We start from the raw sequence: 20053 nt of genomic DNA on the forward strand, positions 1-20053 counted from the left end.
AGCTTGAAGGCTCAGATACTGTGTCACAAAATCCGGAGAAGGCCGGTGGTAACCTGGAGAACTCCGAGCGTTGCAACATGCCATCAGAAATGGATTTGTGTTCGGTCGGTTACGAGGATATACAGGCCATATCTCCAGGGAATCCAGGCTCCCCACTCAATGACAGCACGCTGTACTTGCTCATCACGTTAATTGGCCTTTCGCCTCATTAAAGGCAAGGTGCCTCGTCAGTTATACTTAGCTCTGTAATGAACATATGTGTGCTTTGTTGTTGTTGTTGTGTTACTAACTAGGTGTTTCTGAGGGAAATACTTTGCCATTTGGGACGGCTGACCCCAGATTTTGAAAGCCACAACTGTTTCCTTTTTTAGTTAACCACAAGATAAATTTAGAAGATTGCATCTCCTGGCAGAAAGGTAGAACCCTGCATATCATAATATGTTGTTGAGGAAAATAGGCTAGGACTGCATACGAGAAAACTAATCTGGGAGACACTAATTTCATGTGCATCTGTCATGCATGTGGGCCGTCATGGACATAGAGGATTTTGTGAAATAGCTGTCGTGGAGTAAAAGGAAGGTAAATGGGGGGATTTCTCAGGACTGTGGTCTCACCATCGGGTCAAAGCACTGCAAAAGGTATGTGGCTTTTATATATTTTTTTTCTTTAAAGAAAGGAGCCCAAACCTGAGCATCTTTGAGCAGCAGGGTATGACTTTAAGAGGAAAGGAGGCTGCTCCATTGCTTCCTGGATCAGACCCAAAGGGCTAACATGTAGGCTGATGTAACAACAAGTTAAGGGATGTCATTCTGCCTGTGACACCTTCTTGGAGCTGATGCTTTTGTTTCTGTGTTTTTGATGGTCTGAATAGGCTCCCTGGCTAAGGGACTCTGCAGGTTGCCAGGAGCGTTGTCTCAGCAGAGCTCTACAGCGGACTGCAAAATCAAAATAAAAGCTGGTGGTTGTGAACTGTCATAACTGTGGTTTGGTTCAGTGATGAAGATTAAATGGGAGCCTCTGCTTGCTGAACTTGTGGTTCCCCAAGCACTTCATGCTCTCGATTTGGCTAAGAGGTTACTTCTGAAGGTGACATTCCTGGCAGGATCTTCTGATTTGTAGCACCCAAGCTGCTGGAAAGGTGCATGGACTGGGAAACCAGGCCATCGTCTGCCTTCTTGCTCCTTGGTTTCTGCTGGGAGAGAAGATCGGGAGCGGTGCGGGGCTATTTCCTGTGCTTGTTGCAGATGGGGGTTGTGGACAACTCCAGAGCTGGCACGGGGTGACGTGTCCAGGGACAAAGTGTGGTCTGAGGGACAATCTGGTACAGGACATGCAGAGCTGGGGGACAGGTGCTGGGGCCACTTCTGAGTGGGTGGGGTGGGATTTCATGGCTCTGACCACTCCAATCCCCCCACTCCTGAAGATGCAGACCTCACAAGACCACTTTCTCCCTGCTCTGGCTCTGTGCCTGGGTGTGTTTTCTAGTGATCCATCCCCTTCTCACAGCCTGAGATGCTGTGTGTTCTCTTTGCTGCTTGCTGAGGTCCAGGATGCATTGCAGGATTAGGCCTGTGGCTGGGGCATCTCTCTCTCTCCAAGGAACAGTCTCTGCTGTCTGCACAGCTCGCTCGGAGGAGAGAAAGTGTGTGGTGAGGCTGCACATGGGACCCAGACCCTCACCGGACAGAGCTGGGGGGGCTGAAGGAAAAGGAAGGGTGACATGGGGTGCAGGAGGCAGAACAGGAAAACTGCTTTGTGCCTCTGGCATGTGCGGGGTCTTGGCTGGACTATTTTATGTCTCCCCTCCTGCCGTGCTGAGATCTTAGGGGGATTCTCACTTTGGCCATCCCACTGCTGGGCAGGGTCTGGAGGCTGAAGCTTCCCTTCCTGCAAATCCCAGAGGTGTGTAGCCTCTGCATCTCTGTCCAGCTGATTTACACCCCTGTGGCACAACGGGAGCAGCTGGTCCCTGGGCCCAGGATCCTGTGGGTCTCACCACCCGCTTGCCTATCTTTAAACCTCTCTGCACTGGCAGTAGTATTGTTTTTTTCATACTGTTATATAATGATTCTTGTTATTGCTTCTCCTCCTGTCTCTTTTCTTTACATCTTTCAGCTACTTAATTCTGGATGGTCTCTTATCTCCTTTGTGCCTACATGCACAGATGAAGGAGGAAGAAACATGTGCAAGACACGGTGCTGGCTCTCATTAGTGGGATGGCTGTGTGGTGTGCTGGCCCTGCTGGCACCACTCCCGAGCTGAATCCAGGAGAGGGTTGTGGTCCTGACCCTCCTCATCCTCAAGGGTCTGCTTTCCACTTTATATGAGCCCGTGCTTCCTGTGTGAAAGATACATTTGCAGGTATTTTGTACCCAGAAGGGGCTTTTGCTGGTGGGGATTTAACCTGTCTGAGCTCTGATTTCTGCTTTCACAGAGGAACAAATGTCTTCCTGCCTCCATATGCGGGAAGTTGCAAAGTAGCTTTAATTAGAGCCTGTGCATCTCCTGGAGCAACTCACCGAAAATGCAGCAGAGTTCCAGGATGAAGTACACTACTTGCCTGTAGGATTAACTAGCTTAGTCTGAGTGAGTAATCTGGTGGTGGCAGATCCCTGGGAGGATTTGCAGGCAGAGGACCTGTTGTTGCAGCAGGTACTTCTTGTGAGACGAGGTTTTTTTTTCCAGTTGGAAGGTGCCTTATTCTCAGTGGGAATCAGGAACATGCTGGGGCTGTGGCATTGGACTCGATGGCCACACAAGGCTGCGAGCTGTTTATCTGTTGATTCGGAGAGCCAGGTTGGTTACAGCTGGCCTGCGAGGAGAGGAGGGAAGCCTGATTTTGAAGTGCCTGCTGGAAAATACAGCCCCCTGGATTACAGTGTAGGTGTTGCTGCCTGAAATAGCACTGGCAACTTTGGACCAGCAGCTCATGCAAAAATATCCATCTCCGCTACCCTGCAAATCACTGGGCTTGCTCCAAGCCAGGCAAGCATAGGGGAAAGTGCAGGTGGGCTCCAGGCACCGATGCTGGTGCTCCCCTTTATCCCAGGACAGCTGTGGAGCAGGCAGCAGCAAAGCTGGATTTTCTCATGCGCCACTCTGCTAATTAGAGCTGTCTGAACTATTTCTCACCACCTCCAGAAAATCACACTTCCTTAGGTTTGGAAAAGAGTGAAAACTTGCTTCCTTCTTGCCTAGAGTTTCTGCAGATGGGGAACGGTCACTTTGCTGCAGAAAGCTTTTACTCCTTGCAAGAACGACAGGTTTCTGGTTGCTTTCTGCTCCTGGCTAGCTGGCACACAGATTTGGCCTGGGAGTGGACCCAGGGTCCCTGGTCCCTGTGGCCAGTTCAGCCCCTCATCTCCCAGCTGTGACGGGGAGCTGGCAACTGAAACTTTGCTCAGCCACTGCTGTAGGTCCAAGTGACTTCAGCTATACCCAAAACAACAGAGATTGTCCACTCCCAGGCATGATGTGCCCTGTGTGGAGCAAAGCCTGGCTAATTACTCAGTTCCCCTTTCAGGAAATAAAGCATCTCCTCAAGGATCTCTTTGGGTAACAGGAGACTAAAACGGCTCCTGCATGATTCCAGCAGTGCTGGTTTCTATATCTAGAGGCTCTCCATGCACAGCCCCTGGACACCAGCTGCTTCTCAGTGGCTGTCTTTGTGTTCTGATAGCTAATAACCCTTAGATATGGGCCCTGAAGCGTAACGCCCTTACTAAATCACGGCCAACACCTTGACTTGGGTTTGGATCTGGATAAGAAACTGGTGCATGCTTGGAAGCACAGGGACAATAAACTCCATCATCAGGCAAAAAGGGAGCCATGTTCTGCCATAGCTGAGCTCCCCACTTGATTTGTGCTGTGTAAAGCAAAATGCAACATGGTCACCAGGGCCTTGGGCCTTTAAGCGTCTGGCACACCCCAAAATCTACTGTAAAGTCCCACAAGGGATCAGTTTTGGTACTGTACTGCTGAGGTGAGGGTGCTTCTCCCAGCAGGATTGGATGGAGTTGCTGTTCCCATGAGCAGTGTGACATGGCTCCTGCAAGGAGGAACAGCTGCTGCTTTGCTAGGTTTGAGGGGCTGGATGCTGGTGCCGAAGTGCTCCTTATCTCCATTTCCCCTCCTGAGTCATTGCATGACACCACTGAGTGCAGAGCAGAGCTGTGCTGCCCTGGACCAGAGCATGGGCTTCTCCCAGAGACCTGTGCCGGCCTTTGGAAGGCAGGGTGAGTGGTGTGCCTGGCCAGGAGGAGCTGCAGGAGATTGATCCTTGGTGGGCAGCGGGTTTGCGTGGCTCCGAGCCCGTGGGTGATGCTGGTCATCGGAGAAATTCTCGCTGCAGAGGAGCCTGAGCAATACGGTGCTGGGAAGTGATAAAGTAGCTCTGCTGAGCCAGGAGGTGCTGGGACTGTCTGGCAGCTTCTGTCAGTCCTCCTGTGCCCACTTAATGCTGGGGGCGGCAGCACGGTCAGTGCTGGTCACACTGGTGGGAGCTGGGCTGGGTGTAGCAACGATGTCAGTAAATCCTGCCTCTCTCTCTGCTCTGCCTGCTGATCAGAGGGGGCTGCCAGGATGACAGCACGCACCCTCCCAAACTTCTGGACCAGACTTTCATCTCCAAATGGTGCTGTTTGAATGAGAAGGCTCTGCCCCGCTCCCCGGGGACGTGTTCTTTGTGCTGTGCCGTGCTCTGTCCGGTGCAGATGGCAGAGGACGCCTGTCCTCAGCGGGAGCTCGGGTGGAGGTGTGTGCTGAGGGGAGACTCTGGAGGAAGCTCATCTCCCTGGCAACTTTGGCAGCCAGGCATCTGCTTGCCTACCGAATCGGGTGTGCAGCGCTCGAATCCCTAAAGAGTGCCAGCACCTCTCAGCTCCTGCCTCCTCAGGTTTGGGGGCAGGTGGAAAGGTCTGTCAGCTGCCAGAAATTTTGGGGACAGAGTATGGAGTCTGCAAGGGTAGGCTAAAAGATCAAAAGGAAGATGAATCACTGTGCTGCTCTTTCACTGCTGAATGACTGTGCTCCCAGTGTTGGCTGCTGCAGCTTGATGCTGGGCTGTGTGCTGCAAAGCTTGGCCAGAAGGGTCAGTGAAAACTGCTCTCATTTAATCCCCAAAGTCCAGCTCTGTCCTGGATAAGAGAGTGGCCAGTCTGGAGGAGGAAAATATGAGGTTCCCCAGAACATAGGGTACCAGAGGGAGGAGATGATTTGCAGCTTGAATGAAAATAATGTCTAACTCCAGGCCTGGGAATGTGGGATGTGGTCAAGTAGGGGAGGATCACCTTCGTGCTTAGAGGATTTAGAGAGAAGTTTGGTATGACAGACACAGGAGACAGCACTAAAGCTGTTTAGGGGAGGAAGAGTGTTTATATTAGGAAAGAAAAAGGAAATAAGAAAATAAGAGGTTCAGTGGGTCAGAGTGGGAGAGGAGATGCTGCCTTGGAGACCCAGGGCACTGGTGTTCAACTGAGCAGAGATTTCTTGACTCTTTGCAGGTAGGATCAGCCAGCTCTTACTGAGTTTGTAGCCATGTCTTGGCCCTGCTAGCTGGGTCAGGGAATCCTCTCTGCTTTTCTTGTCTTTCCTGTCTCCCTTAAGGTATCCCTGCAGTCCAAACCCTGACCAAAGGGTGACCTCCTAGAAGTGCTCCCCAGGATGAATCAAAGGCTGGAACTGGGCTGAGGCTCACGGTGGTGGCATGGGCTGAGCATGGCCCCAGCTGCTATAGCACCTTGAGGATGGAGCTGGGTGGGCTGGTGAGAAGAGGTTGTGTGCAGAAAAAGGCCAGAAGATGGCAACAGTCCTGATAAGGCTGTGGGAACTTCAAACCAGAGGTATCTGCTCCTCTGCAAAGAGTTATCCCCTTGTGAATGGTAGCCTGGTCTGAAGCTGGGTGAGAGCTATCAGCAGGGTGCTTTGACAGTAGGTTGGGCGGACACCTATCAGGAATGACCCTGGTATGTGTGACCTTCTTGTAGGCAGGCAAGATAGCCCGTTGGGGGGATCTGAGACTAGGGACTAGAGAGGTGCTCAGTTCTGTTCCCACTCTGCTGTCTGGTGTTGTAACCCAGGGACAAGGTGCTTCTGCTCACAGCATCTCTCGCTGGCCAGGGGAATCCTTTAAGGTCTCTTGGCTGGGGTTCGTGGCTGCAGTGGTTCTCACTGGTGCCCCTGCCTGCCCCATGCCCTGTTGTCTGCAGCAGAACAGAGCCAGCTTTTCCTCTATTACCATTGCTTGTTCTTTGCAGGCCCGTGGAGGGCAGCTGAGTTCACCCTTGCAGGCTGGGTTGCATGTCCTGGTTTTGCTGGAATGCCTTGTAATTGGTGGCTGCTGTTGTTTCTGGGCACAGCAGCTCTCTACGACGGGACACGTGCTCAGTGAGTGGGGATGTATCATGCTCACGACAGAACACCCTGCTCCCACCCTGCTGACCCCCACGCTTACCCTGTCCTGCTGTGAGGGGACTGTCCTTTGTCCTCTTGATGAAGGTGAGGACTCTGGGAAAGCCTTCCCGAGGGGGTCAGGTACAGGAAATGAGCCTGTGGGAACTGTGGGTGGGAGCACTGCCCTAGAGCTGGTGGAGAGCAGATCTTGGATGTGATGGTTTTCTAGGGCAGGTCTGTATGGGAAGTATTGTCTTATAGCTTGTGGAAATGCTGAGAAGGATGGGAAGGCTTTGCAGAGCCTATGGAAGGACATGCTGCACTATGTAGTGGGAGGAGGACCCTTCTGCCAATATGGGGTCAGAAGGCAGGTATTTGCATTCGTTATAATCAATCACTGCTTATCCACTTTTTGTAATGGCTCAGTAATGATGAAATGCTGTTCAGGACCTTTGTGGTGGTCTCGGGGCACACAGATGGCTTGGCAGGGGCATGGGGACTGGAGTTAGCTCTGCTTTCTGGGCTGCCTCAAAGTTGGCAGCAATGCCAACCCCGTTGGACCCTGGCTTCCTGCTGCTGCACTGTCCACTTTAGCTCTTCAAGGTGGGCCAAGCCAAGGTGAGGCCAGGATCAGGCATGGCCTCTACTGTCACCCTCTACCAATGTAATGTGGCCTTTTCCAAGCATGCGTGGGTGTCTGGAGTAGGACAATTAGCAGCATGTTCATTAGCCTTGGGTGTATGACAGGGAGAATCAGTGGGCTGTCAGGATACCTTGCTTGAGGGTTGGATCTTCCCCATGGGTCTCTGGGGCAACAGTAACAGCAGTGATGGGGACAGGTGCCTCTGGCCTCGTCTGGACTGTTCCACCCTTTGAGACAACATCTGGAATATTGTGTCCAGTTGTGGCCCCTCAGTTCCAGCAGGACAGGGAACTGCTGGAGAGAGTCCAGCGCAGCCACCAAGATGCTGAAGGGAGTGGAGCATCTCCCGTGTGAGGAAAGGCTGAGGGAGCTGGGGCTCTGGAGCTGGACAAGAAGAGACTGAGGGGTGACTCATTCATTTGGATCAATATGGAAAGGGTGAGTGTCAGGAAGATGGAGCCAGGCTCTTCTCAGTGACAACCAATGATAGGACAAGGGGCAATGGGTGCAAACTGGAACACAGGAGGTTCCACTGAAAGATGAGAAGAAACTTCTTCCTGGTGAGGGTGGCAGAGCCTGGCCCAGGCTGCCCAGGGGGGTTATGGAGTCTCCTTCCCTGCAGACATTCCAACCCACCTGGACACCTTCCTGTGTAACCTCATCTGGGTGTTCCTGCTCCGTGGGGGGATTGCACTGGATGAGCTTTCCAGGTCCCTTCCCACCCCTGACATTCTGTGACTCTGTGATTGATTCTTGCCTCCTCCACTCAGGTTGTCCTTGGCTGCCTTTCTGCATGGCTTGGTGTGGAGAGGCAGAGTGGGGACTTGAGTCTCTCCTAGGCTGCTTTCAGCCTCGAGCCAGGCTGGCACTTGCTGCTGGGAGTCCAGCTGAAGTCATCAGCATCCCTGGGACAGTCCCCTGTCGTGTGGGGTCTCAGCTGCCTTCTCCCCATGTCCTTGCAGGCAGAAGGAGCTGTCTTCCCATCCCAGCTGCCAGGTTGTCTCTTGTGCTCCATGGGGAACTGCCTGGTGAGGCTGGTGTGACCTAGTCAGGTCTTCTTGTGGGGTCCTGGGACACTCTCTGCCTGCCCAGGCAGCTGTACAGTTATGTCCTGTGCTGGAATTAAGTGGAGATTCCTGTCCTGGGGGGACCTGACATAGCACGGTGCTACTGGCTGGCTTTGAGGAAACCTGGAGACCGTTTCTTATAGCACTGGAGAGCCTGAGTCACACAGACATGTCCCCAAGAAAGATGCCTTGATGTCAGGAAATGGAGATGCAGCTGGGGTAAAGGTCTGTGGTACAGAGGGATTGCTTTTGTCTGGCACACTTTCTTCATAGGGTCGTGTTTTAAGCCGGTCGTCCTGGCGCGGGGGACACAAGGGACTGGGGCTGTAGAATGACTGCTGTTGTTTCTTAGGTGTTTAGGCACAACAGCAACTGCAGGACATGGCAAAAGCTGCAGGAGCCCCAGACCTGACCATGCCCTAGAGCCCAAATGGGCTCACAGGCAAGGGGGGTAAAACCTAGAGGGAACAAGGTGTTCTGGTGAGTTTGGGAGGATCAGATGCAAGTTAGATGCTGGGAAAGGCCCTATGGGTTTTTTGGGCTTTGGGTGGGACGTTGGGTAGGTACAGCATGGTTGGGGTGCAGCTGCTGCGTCTGCATTTCCCCAAATGCATTATTGCCAGAAGGGTTGGGCTACAGTGGGGCGCCATATGGGGCCGATACATGATTGTAGCCCCAGGAGGGGGCTACCTCTGCAGGAAGGTAGTGATATGTCTCTGCATGTCTTGTTCAGTAATGTCTCTGTGGAGCCTGATCTCCATTGCCTGGACCAGGGAAGGACCTTTGTGGAGTATCTAGCCCATTTCTAGCATATGGACACTCTTTGTGGGGGGGTGCAGCACAGAAAACCAGCTGCCATCGTACCAGTTGGTCTCAGCCGTGTGTCTGTGAAGCTGTGCTGGGTGCACGCACTGCAGAGAGGTGCGTTTGTGTGGCTTTGTGCTCTAGAGGGAACTGATGCAGGCAAGGGGGCTGTGCTTGGAGATTTGGTTCAGTTCCCATCTGTGCCACTGATCGCAGGGAAATCTGCTTAACATCCCCACACCGTGATTCCCTGCCTGGCAAGCAGGGAGGATGCTTCTTTGCATGCTCTGCTAGGGACTAGGCAGAAACTGGTAGTGTGTTGGGTTCATATGAGCGTTTCTGTGCGGGTAATCAGCAGAACTGGTAATGAAACCCTTCCCTCTTTCCTTGGTGGACCTCAGAGCAGTCTGTGGTCCATCGCCCTGGGTGCAGGGCTGTCTGTGCTGCCAAATGGTTCTCCCTGGAGGTGGCAGACCCTGCAGAAAAGGAGGCAGACCCTGCAGTGGTGCCCATTGCAGCTGGGAGGGTCTGAGTGGGTGTTTGGAGGTGGAGGAGCCCTGGCTTGCTCCTGGAACAGCTCTGCAAGAGACCTGCCTGATACTGGTCAAAACAGCATGTTGACTCTCCTTGGGTGGCCATCTAGCCCCAAACATTTCCCGGGCAAGCTCAGCTCACAGCAAAGCTGTCAGATCCACAAAGACAGAAACTTGCCGTCCCCAAACCTGCCTCTGATCTGCAGCAGCACACTCCATCTGTGTGGGGGAGCTGTGACGCCTGAAGAGATGATTTCTGTCAGTCCATCGTGTGGTGAGATGCAGGCTTCTGGCATCCAGGCTGTTTTTCTGATGCTCAGAACTAGCTGGGAGTGCTGGCAGCGAGCATGGATCCCCGAGGGCACTTGATGTTGCATGATGGTGTGGAGAGAGGATTTTCCAAGCTGTTAGAGGGCTGAGCAGCTTTGTGGTGCATGCTGTGATGGAAGGATGCTCGAGTGAGGCAGGCTGAGTGGCTGCTCTGCTGATGCTTGCAAACTTCTGCAAATCTGTAGCTGCTGCATGGGGCTGAGAGATTAGGGCTGTGTTTTGTGGCTTGAACTGACCCTGAGAGTTGCCATCAGGGCCAATTCCCCAGCCCTCTGGGGTGCTGTGTGTCAGTGAATGTTACTTGGGACATGATCCAAACCCAGACAGGGAGGGTTTTGTGAGCATGTTTACTTCTGTGGGCTCTTCCCGGTGAGAGGAGAGACAACTGCACTCTCCACCTGTGCTAATACAGCTAATCCGGGAGCCCTCCTGCCTCGGGTCACAGACGGCTTCAGGCCTCTCCTTCCTTCCCAAAGCGCTGTGAGCTGAATCGCCTTCTGCCCCGTGTCATCAGAGGAAAAGCACGGAGACCAGAGCTGTCACACCAGGAAATCCCGCCCGTGGTGTTGATATACCTATGGAACAACAGCTGAATTTGCCAAGAAAGCACCTGCCATCACTGTAGGCTGACTGGTAACAGTGAATAAAACTACGGCCATTGCAGGAAGGAGGCCCTGGGTAGTTCTTTGAGCAAGGAGAGAAAAATACCTTTCTGTGATGAACTTTGAAACTGGCTGATGAGACCAGCAAACCTCATGTTTGCATGTTAAAGTATCCAGGAGAGGAGTTGGTAACTCCCAAATCATAAATACATGAAGTGTGTTCTGGCTTCAGAAGGGCAGATAGGCACATTGGAAGGTGCCATTAGGAAATGGTGACCTTTCAAAACCCTCCTGCTGGGTGAGTGGCTGTGGTTTTCCTGCAGCAGCTGCTGCCAAGGCAGCCCTGGGCTCCTCAAGTCATGGTGCTGGGCAGCTCTGCAGCTGGAGAGAGAGGTCTCATTCTGTCCTTTACTCTTGGTGCATGGGGATACATGTGGCTGTGCGTGCTGTGGTGCGGGTCAGGTTCTGGGAGAGGTCACTTTGTCCCTGTCCATGCACAGATCCCTGCAGCGCTCATATCTGGGATGAGGGATGCTGAGGGTTTGTGGGCAGGGCTGATCCTCATCTGGGATGTTTGCTTGTGTTGCACAAGATTTACCGAAAGCCTCGTGTGAACCTGCTGCAAGGGACATGGCACAGAATTTCCTTTCCAATCATCTCTTTCATAATTTACTGCCCTTTCCCACCTTTCTGCCTTCAGGGAATTTCCCACCCCTTGTACTTGCCTGGTGTTCAGGCTGTGTCCCAGAGCCAGGAAAGCAGCACTAACCCTTTTAAAGTCCTTGGTGCTTCATCCCCTGGGCCGGTGGGGTGCTGAATTAAATGTGACCTTAAGCACAGCACAGATGAGCTCTGCCCAACCTCTGATTCTGGCCCAAAAAGGCTGCAGAGTCCAAGTTGTCTCACTTGGGTATTTATTAAGCAAGCTGGTCCTGGGGTCTTTCCAGAGATCCCAGCAGTGCAGTAGCAGAGCTGCTGTCTCTGTCTCCTCTGGGAGGAGCAGGTCGGTGATGCCCCATCAAGCAGCATCTCTTGCCAGCTCTGCTGTTTGCTGTGACAGGGGCAAAACTTCCTGCACAGGTTCCGATGCCACACACCAGCAGCCAGATTTGAGGGGAAAAGAGTGGTCATGGCGATGGGCAGTGCCTGCATGGGAGGACCATGCAGTGGGATTCTCTTATTAAAAACTAAGGTCAGCAACTATCCAGGCAAATGGTGTTCCCAGGAGAGTTATCAGATGGGTGGGAAGGGAGTGAGCGTGGAGCCTGTGGAAAACAAATCCATGTCCCTGGGGTAGAAACCTGCCCAGCAGAGGGGCTTGGAGGTTTGGGGATCTTTGCTGTAACAGACACACACCTTCCAGCAAGTGAGGATAATAGCAGGATTTTATGTGGAGCGGTTTTATGCTGGGCTGTACTCATCTTTTGTTGAAGGATGGGGGAATGGCATACATGGGGCTAATCTGGTGGCTGCAGCATCTGAGGGAAACCCTACTCCTTGAAGTCTTACTTTCATGGCTGATGTTCTTCAAAATAATGTTTTTTTTCTCCTTCTCTGTGTAAGGGATGACATGGGAAACCCTTCTGCAAGGAAATAAATTCTGCCTGCAACAGTGCCTTTGACTTGGCAGTGTTCAATTTCCTTCCATGCTGCTATTGTCTTCCTCTCCTCTCCTCTCCTCTCCTCTCCTCTCCTCTCCTCTCCTCTCCTCTCCTCTCCTCTCCTCTCCTCTCCTCTCCTCTCCTCTCCTCTCCTCTCCTCTCCTCTCCTCTCCTCTCCTCTCCTCTCCTCTCCTCTCCTCTCCTCTCCTCTCCTCTCCTCTCCTCTCCTCTCCTCTCCTCTCCTCTCCTCTCCTCTCCTCTCCTCTCCTCTCCTCTCCTCTCCTCTCCTCTCCTCTCCTCTCCTCTCCTCTCCTCTCCTCTCCTCTCCTCTCCTCTCCTCTCCTCCCCCACACACTGTATTGTACATCCTCAGCTCTCAGACTGATAATTGCAGTTGAGCTAAGAAAACCCTAACATGTTTTTAATGATGGCTTTGGTTCCTTTTTCTGCAGTGTTCTCTGGGGCTGCGCTCTCTTTGAAAACATGAAGGTGTTTCACTGAACTTTTTTTGCATTTAGACCTATTTTTGGAGGAAATTTCCTGGAAAATAAGTATTTGGATGAAAAGTGGGAATATGAATTTCTCCGGCGCCACTAAAGATACAGGACATGCAGGTTGGACCTGCCTGCTGGGAAGGACTCTCAGCATCCCTTCTAGGTGTCCCTCTGCAGGAGTTTGCTGGTGAGACACAGGCATTTTGTAGGAAGTTGGGTGTTTTTTTAGGTGAAAAGTCACAAAAGACTGAGACTGACTACAGAAGTCTGAGACTGCCTACAGGAAGACTATTGTGTCCAATCTTGTCACCTTCAATGCAATGACTTTGGAGATGAGGGGAGAACAGTGGACATTGGCTACCTGGGCTTCAGTTTGACACGGTATCTCGCAAGATACTCATATACAAGCTGTTGATATATGGGCTGGATGAGCAGATAGGGTAGTGGATTGAAAACTGGCTGAATGGCTGGGTCCAGAGAGTGAAGAACAGTAGCACACCATCTAGTTAGAGGGCAGTAACTAGCGGTGTATCCCAGGGGTCAATACTGGGTCCGGTCCCATTTAACATCTTCATTAATGATCTGTATGATGGAGCAGTGTACCCTCAGAGAATTTGCAGCGGGCAGTAAACTGGGAGGAGTGTCTAATATGCCAGGGGGTCATGTTGCCATCCAGAGAGACCATCTGAGGCTGAAGAAATGAGCCAACAGGAACCTCCTGAAGTTCAACAGAAGTGCAAAGTCCTCCAGCTGGGAAGGAACAACCCCAGACACCAGTGTATGCTGGGACCACCCAGCTCAAAGCAGTTTGGTGGAAAAGGCACTGGGGGTCCTCATGGACACGAAGTTCGCCATGAGCCAGCAATGTGCCCCTGGGGCAGAGAAGGCTGACGCTGTCCTGGTCTGCATTAGATAAAGTATTGCCAGCAGCTCAGCACTGGTGAGGCCACGTCTGGAGGACTGTGTCCAGTGCTGGACTTCCCAGTACAAGAGACGTGGACATACTGGAGAGAGTCCAACAAAGGGCCACCAAGATGAAGGGACTGGAGCATCTCTCGTGAGGACAGGCTGACAGAGCTGGGACCATTCAGCCTGGACAAAAGAAGGCTCAGGGGGACCTTATAAATGTATTTAAATACCTGAAGGGAGAGGGCAGAGATGACAGAGCCAGGCTCTTTTCAGTGGTGCCCAGTGACAGGACCAGAGACCATGGGCACAAACTGAAACACAGGCTGGATTGTATCACACAAACTTTGCAAATCGAGGCCTGGTGCTGGTCTGTTTGCAGACCTGCCTGTTCCCTGCTTCTCAGATGTCATCGTCTGCACTTCTTTCTCTAACTTCCTGTGCAGATTGGTGACGCAGAAATGACAGGACTAAGGCAGCATAGAATGGCTGTTGGGGAGGCTTCTGGGTGGACTTTTTGCCTTTCTGCTTTACAGCTTGGGGAGCAAATATCCTACTTGTGGTGGGACTGTGAGCACCGTGATGCTTCTGCCAGCATAACACGTCTTGGGGCAAACAGGCGAGTGGGGTCCCGCAGCCTGCCTGCGGCTTCTGGTCCAGCTGATGGCCTGAAGCTGCCATTCACACCTCTGCAAGCAGCTGTTGGACCAGAGAGGTTTGTGTAGATCAGTCGTGCACGGCCCTGCTGACCTCTGCTGCAAGCCTGTAACCTGTGTCCCTAGATGCTCCTTTGGCCCGAACCATGGCCATGGATTCTCTGTGTGCTGCCCCACTCTGTGTCGTGGCCAAAGCAGCCCCTTTCTAACCCTGCATACTGGGCGTGCTGCAGAGAGCTAGCAGACCAGCAAACCCACACTGCCCGCTCAGCAGCTGAGTCTGGCTTTGCAAAGAGTGCAAGATGGCTGGTTTGGAGGGAAGTAGGACAGGGAGCAGTGGAAGAGAAGAGGCCATGTCAAACAGGTAGCTGCAGTACATGAAGGTTGCCCTCCACCTGCTATTGACCCTTCTGTGCCTCGACTTGTGCAGCACGGCATTCCTGGGGCTGCTGGCAGCAGCAGTGCTGCAGCTGCGGCCGTGGCTTCGCATCCCTCACAGCAGAGACTGGTCAGAGTCCTTGGAGAAGCCTTCACAGTCACATCAGTGACACTCTCCCGGTAGCTGAGACAGCCTGGTGTGGGGGAGTGGGTGTACTCAGAGGAAAAATACCCTGGCGACAACCTGGGAAACAGAGGAGTCACCATCAGCTAGAGCTGTGCGATGCTGAGTGACCTTTTTCCTCTCTGCAGCAGTGTTGCTCAGAGAGAAGCAGAGGACCCTTGGTGTTGAGATCCTGCACTGAGACACTCAGCAGCATGAGTGCTGTGTGTCAGAAGCTGCGTGCTGCATGTGTGGATGTTTACAGTGGGGAAATGAGGCAGCTCTGCCACTACCTGTTCCTAAACCAGTTCCAGTTCCACATGGCTGCTTACCCAGTCAGCAGAGAGGAGAGAACTGTGCCTTCCTGCCCGTGGATACAGGGATATTTCCCTCCTCCCCCTGCAATCAGATGCTTGCAGAGCAAGGCTTGCGGCAAGCCAAGCATCACTTGCACTCCATCAGACGTGGGTGTCTATAAAAAGCCTCTCTGGGGTTGCAATTGGGTGGGCTGGCTGTGCCACGTGATCTCTCGTAAGGCTTGTGTTGCTGAGCAAGTGGCATTCCACTTATTTTTGGCACTAATAGTCTTTAGTTAATACATAAATTCAGCTTAAATTCTGGATGGAAAATAAATCCCAAGTGGAGGCTCTGCTAATAAGACGACAGACACTTTGGGGAGCCTGGGACCTTAGTGGAGCAGTTGTGGCTGCTGAGATCTGAGATCAGCCACATGCACGGGCACAGGGTCCTTAAAAGTTACCACGAGTTTTTGGACTAAATTACGAAAGCATTACACAGATGGCCGAGGTGAGCTCTAACTTTAACTGCTGGAGCTGAACTCATTACAGCAAATGTACCAGTGAGATCCCCATTCCCATCCTGCCACGGTGAGAAAAGAAGGGAGTCGAAGCATCAGTTTAGATCTGACCACTGCAAAACACCCTCCTCTCTGACCGTCTTCTGAAAGGCAGGGCTGGTTCGAGGTCCTCTGTTCTGCTTCTTTGTTGCTGACCTGCTGCCAGTCGCCTCATGATGTTTCCCCACATCCTGGTTCATCCCAGGGAACCTTCATCCCCAATTCGTGTGTGTAGAGAACTGCATCCAAGTAGCTCTGTCCTTCCAGCAGCATATGTGCCTGTAAGAGCCTGGCTGGGACAATTCAACCATGGTGGCCAAGCCATGGAGAGTGTGAGACACTGGAGCTCTGACCTTAGGCTTTTCTCCATGGGTTGGTGCTGACACCTGAAGGAGGGTCAAGCTGGGAGAGCAGATTCCAGCAGCCCATCAGAGGGTGTTGTTGTGGCAGTGTGCTCCCCAGTGCTGTGCTCTGGGGCTCTGTGAGTTTAGCAGGATGGAAGGTCCCTAGGCCTGCATTCACCATGCATGCAGTGGTTTTGAGGGTTGAGGCTGGAGCTGACTCATTTCCATGCCCAGCACACAGGCTGCTCAGCAGCAGCACTGTTACCTGGTGTCTTGCTCACCCTAGTGCTTTGCAGTGATGCCCAACACACGTGCACAGGGGTTTGCCTGTGGCTCTGGCTCTGGAGCTCAGCAGTGGGACAAACCCCAACCCATGTCCTTTGCTTGACCATGCTGGAGCCCCTTTATGCTTATGTGCCAGACTGAAAGGCCAAGAGGGATGTACTTACTCCCATGTCCAACTGCTTTTTGAGCTCCTCTCCACTTTTATCCGGCTGCTGTGAGACTAAATCCAAAATACATTTGATGCTTTTTGAGAAATGCCCTGTACTTGTGAAGAAGCAGCTTTCTAGGGCCTTTTTCAGGGGGACACTGCACTGATGATGAAAGCCACTGGTAGTCTGCCAGCATGTCCCACCCCTGCCTTTCCATGTCCCTTCCCTCAGAGCTCGGGGTGCAGGGTGCATGCCACCAAAAAGGGAAGGTGTCCTGGTGACTGGGCTACAAACCCCATGGCTAAGGGACAGATCAGGCCCTGCTTGCCGTCTCCTGACAGTGTCCTCATTGGGTTTTCATGAATTTGAACTCTTTGCAGAGTTGAAAATGGATTGGTGATTATCTATCTGGGTTTAGAAAAACACCAGTTTGTCCCTGCCTCTCCTGCTGGCCTGTGCACAAGGTCAGCCCCTGTGCTCTCAACGTATTTACCCTGTGTCAGGTAGCAGGCAGAATTTTGAAGTTATTTAGGCCTCAGATCAGTGTCTGTGGGGAGGTTCAGGTCTCCCAGTCACAGCCAGGACCGATGGTACAGCACTAGCCTCAGGAGGCGGGGAGAGTCTGAGGTCATTTCTTCCTTGCTGTGGATTTCCACCAGACCCTGCTGCTTTGCTCTGGAGTTTCCACCTGGCAGAGTGACAGGGAAGGCCTAGTTGTGTTGGTTTTGCAGGCAACTGTTTGCGGTCACATTGTATTCCCATATTCTCGGTTTGGGGGAGGGGGGCTCATTCTGGAGCTCATTGGGGCTATATTTGTTGCAGCAGGGAAAGCCCTGGATATTGTTATCAGTGAGTATCTCTGATTCATGGTGTGAGGTGGTTAAGTTCCAGCAACAGCCTATGGTCAAGATGTAACAACCTTGGGGTTAGTGGGGGAGCTGTAGGTGGATGCAGCTGTTCCTTTGCTTCCTGATCCCCCCATCTGTGTTCTCAGCTGGGACCTGCATTGGGGACATACCACACTGCAGTGGAAGCTGCAGTGTAAGATGATGCAGTGGCAGCCCTGGGAGGTTTCTCTTGGAGCCTTGGAGAAGTGTGTGTCTGTCCCTGTGTTTGTGCCAGAGTGTTCCTTTGGAGACAGAAATGATCAGTGCTGGAGACTGGGGGGAAGAAAGAAATCCCAGCATCTTCCTACCCAGTAGCCAGCAAATAACCTCTTGGGATTGGTTGTTGCTAAGCACAGGGCTGGCCAATGAGCAAAGAGTGGTCCAGGCACGGGCCAGGACATCCTGGCTGGGACTGGCAGTGGGGTTTGTGCCTGTGTCCGAAGTGGCAAGGGAGAGCAATACACAGGAATGAGCATTTTGCATGCAGTGGTGAGTCCCATCTTGAGGCAGAGCTGCATAGATTTGGCTCAGCCCTGCCAGGGACTAAATCCTTTAGCTTCTTGTTCACTCATTCCTCTGCACCTTTGTACTTCAAGTGCCTCCAGCCACTAGCCCCATGTACCCTGAGCCCTTGTTTGCATGCTGCCTGTGCTCACCAGGGAAGCCGTGTGTCTTCCCTACCTATTTGTTCTGCACCGGGCGAGGGTGAGGTGAGATCATGTCCGTTCTCAATGAGAAAGGCCCAACAACAACTGTCTCAGTACAATAGTTTTAATCATGCAGAATAAGGAATGTGTATAGTGAGTAAATCTGATGTCCCTTCAAATGCTGGGCATCTTGTGTTTGTGCAGCAAACCCTGGATAGATTTCTCCTATGGTGCAGAGCAGAACCCGTCAATGCAGAAAAGCTCTCTCTTTTGGTCCTTTGAGCCATTATATAATTTTCTTACAAGAAAACAACTTTATTCCTAAGCGTTGTTCACGTGGGAACTCGTTGCTGCACTGCCAGATAAAGTCAAGGCCATGCAGGTGGTGTAATCATAGCACGGAGTGGGAGCTGCCCGTGTTCTCCTCTGTTACCACGAGCTGGCTGAGCCTGTCCTGCAGCCGCAGAATTTGTGCAGCACAGCCCAGCCTGAAGGCCACACTGGACATCCAGCACAGCCCAGACATGGGTGCACTCAGGTTATAGATGCATCACTAACTCCTTGATGCACAGTGGTCTCCTGGTCAGGATCAATTCAGTCCTCCTGCTGAAACACTCATGAAGTGTGGAGAGCCTTTCTCCAAATATCCCTGGTCACCCTGTTGATGCAGCTGGGTGCAGCAGGCTCCAGCCCAGTGTGATGCTGTGCTTGCCCATAGCCAAATCTGAGGCACCCCGTGTAGCTCGGGCTCACCCTGGCCTCAGCCTCAGCATGTGCTCTGCTTCCAGCAGAGCCGCTGAGGTCCCAAAACTTCCTGCGCTCGTGAGTGAGAAAGGGAGCTAGTCTGGCATCTTATTTATTCTAATCAAACTGATTGTGCTGTCACCAAAATTTGGGCTGCATATGTGAATCTCTAACAAGGGATGACTGCACATACCACCATGCATTTAAGGCTGTTCTTTGGTGCTGATCACCTGTCAGTGGAGAGGTGTGCTCCCATGGTCCTGCCAGAGATAGTGATGGGGGGGCTACAGCAACCGCCTGGAGGAGGGAGCCATTTGGAGATGGATGGAATGTTTGGGTTTTATTGTGTAAGGAAATTTTTACTTCTGAATGGTTAGAGCATAGGGGGCTGGAGCCATCTCTTATTTGTTCCCATATAAATAATATCAGGCCTCCTTGGTGGAGCAGCCTCTCCTGCTGCTTGCTCCTTTCTCCCGGTGAAAGGGATGAGCCCCCACATCTGTGTGCAGATGCTGCATTACAGGCTGGAACCAGGGTGTGAAGCCCCAAGACTGTTGGGTTGCTTTCAGCCTCTTGGGTGAGATGCAGCGGCGGACTGGGAGCAGCCGAGTGCTGGTGTGTGGGTCTGGCAGATGTCAAGAGAAGTAATTTTGGCTCCCAAACCAGGGGAGCATGATGGCTGGGATGCGGCCGGAGATAAGCAAGGGCGATTGGCAAAGAGCTGATATGGTTGGGAGAAAGCAGAGGAGGCTGATACCATTGCAGCCCCCTCGATGTGGCCTCACTCCTGGCTTGTGACAAGTTCAGATTAGCCATGAAATCAGATCAGGGGTGCAGGGATGCAGGGGGAGGCCTGTCCACAGACAGGGCCAGACCTGCTCTGCCTTCGCTCTGCCTGTGGTCCCTGCTCCATGAGGCTGCACTATTCCCTGCTGGGCAAAGCATGGAAGGAGCTGAGCTTTGATGGAGACAAGGAATGGTTTAGAGGGAATTAGAAGGGATTTATGATGGTGGAGGAAATCACAGAGAGCATGGCTAGCCTGGCCTGGGTCAGGGGCACCAGGCTATGCAGAGGGGCTCACACCCAGGCAGGCACCTGAGGAGTTGCTACGCTGGTGATGGGGCTGCTCACAAGGGTTTCTTTTAAAGCCCAGGTTCCCAGAGCTGTGGGACTGCACGTGAATCTTCATTTCCTTGTAGAAGTTTTATGGTGTCTGAGACAAGCCTGAGAATATGAACAAGCAAAGCTCACCCCACCAGGAGGTGAGTGAAAATGTCCTAGCATTTATTTAGTATTTTTCCTGTGTGCTTGAAATCCACTCCCAGCTCTCAGTTCTGCACTATTTTGGGTTAGCAACAAGCAGAACCCCAAAAATTTCCCTGTTTTCAGGTCTCACCCAAGGTTTCTCCCAGTTAAACCTTGCTTCAAGTTGTTAGACTGTGGTATGGCTGCTTTGGGTACCAGCATCCACCATTGGTAGTTGAGAGTCTGTTGTCCCAAGGCTTCATTGTGCAGCATCACCCCTCCTGGCTGGCTCCTCAGCGCTGGCTGAGTGTGATGAGGCAGCACGCAA

At 52.4% G+C, this 20053-nt stretch overlaps 1 protein-coding gene across 5 annotated transcripts in view; it reads left to right on the top strand.

Annotated features, from left to right (window-relative positions):
• NRG2 (neuregulin 2) overlaps positions 1-20053 on the top strand; it is a 162263-nt gene that overhangs the window by 1488 nt on the left and 140722 nt on the right. The window lies entirely within an intron of this gene.

Source organism: Columba livia, chromosome 14 (assembly GCF_036013475.1).
Source record: "Columba livia isolate bColLiv1 breed racing homer chromosome 14, bColLiv1.pat.W.v2, whole genome shotgun sequence".
In the NCBI taxonomy this organism is placed as follows: domain Eukaryota; kingdom Metazoa; phylum Chordata; class Aves; order Columbiformes; family Columbidae; genus Columba; species Columba livia.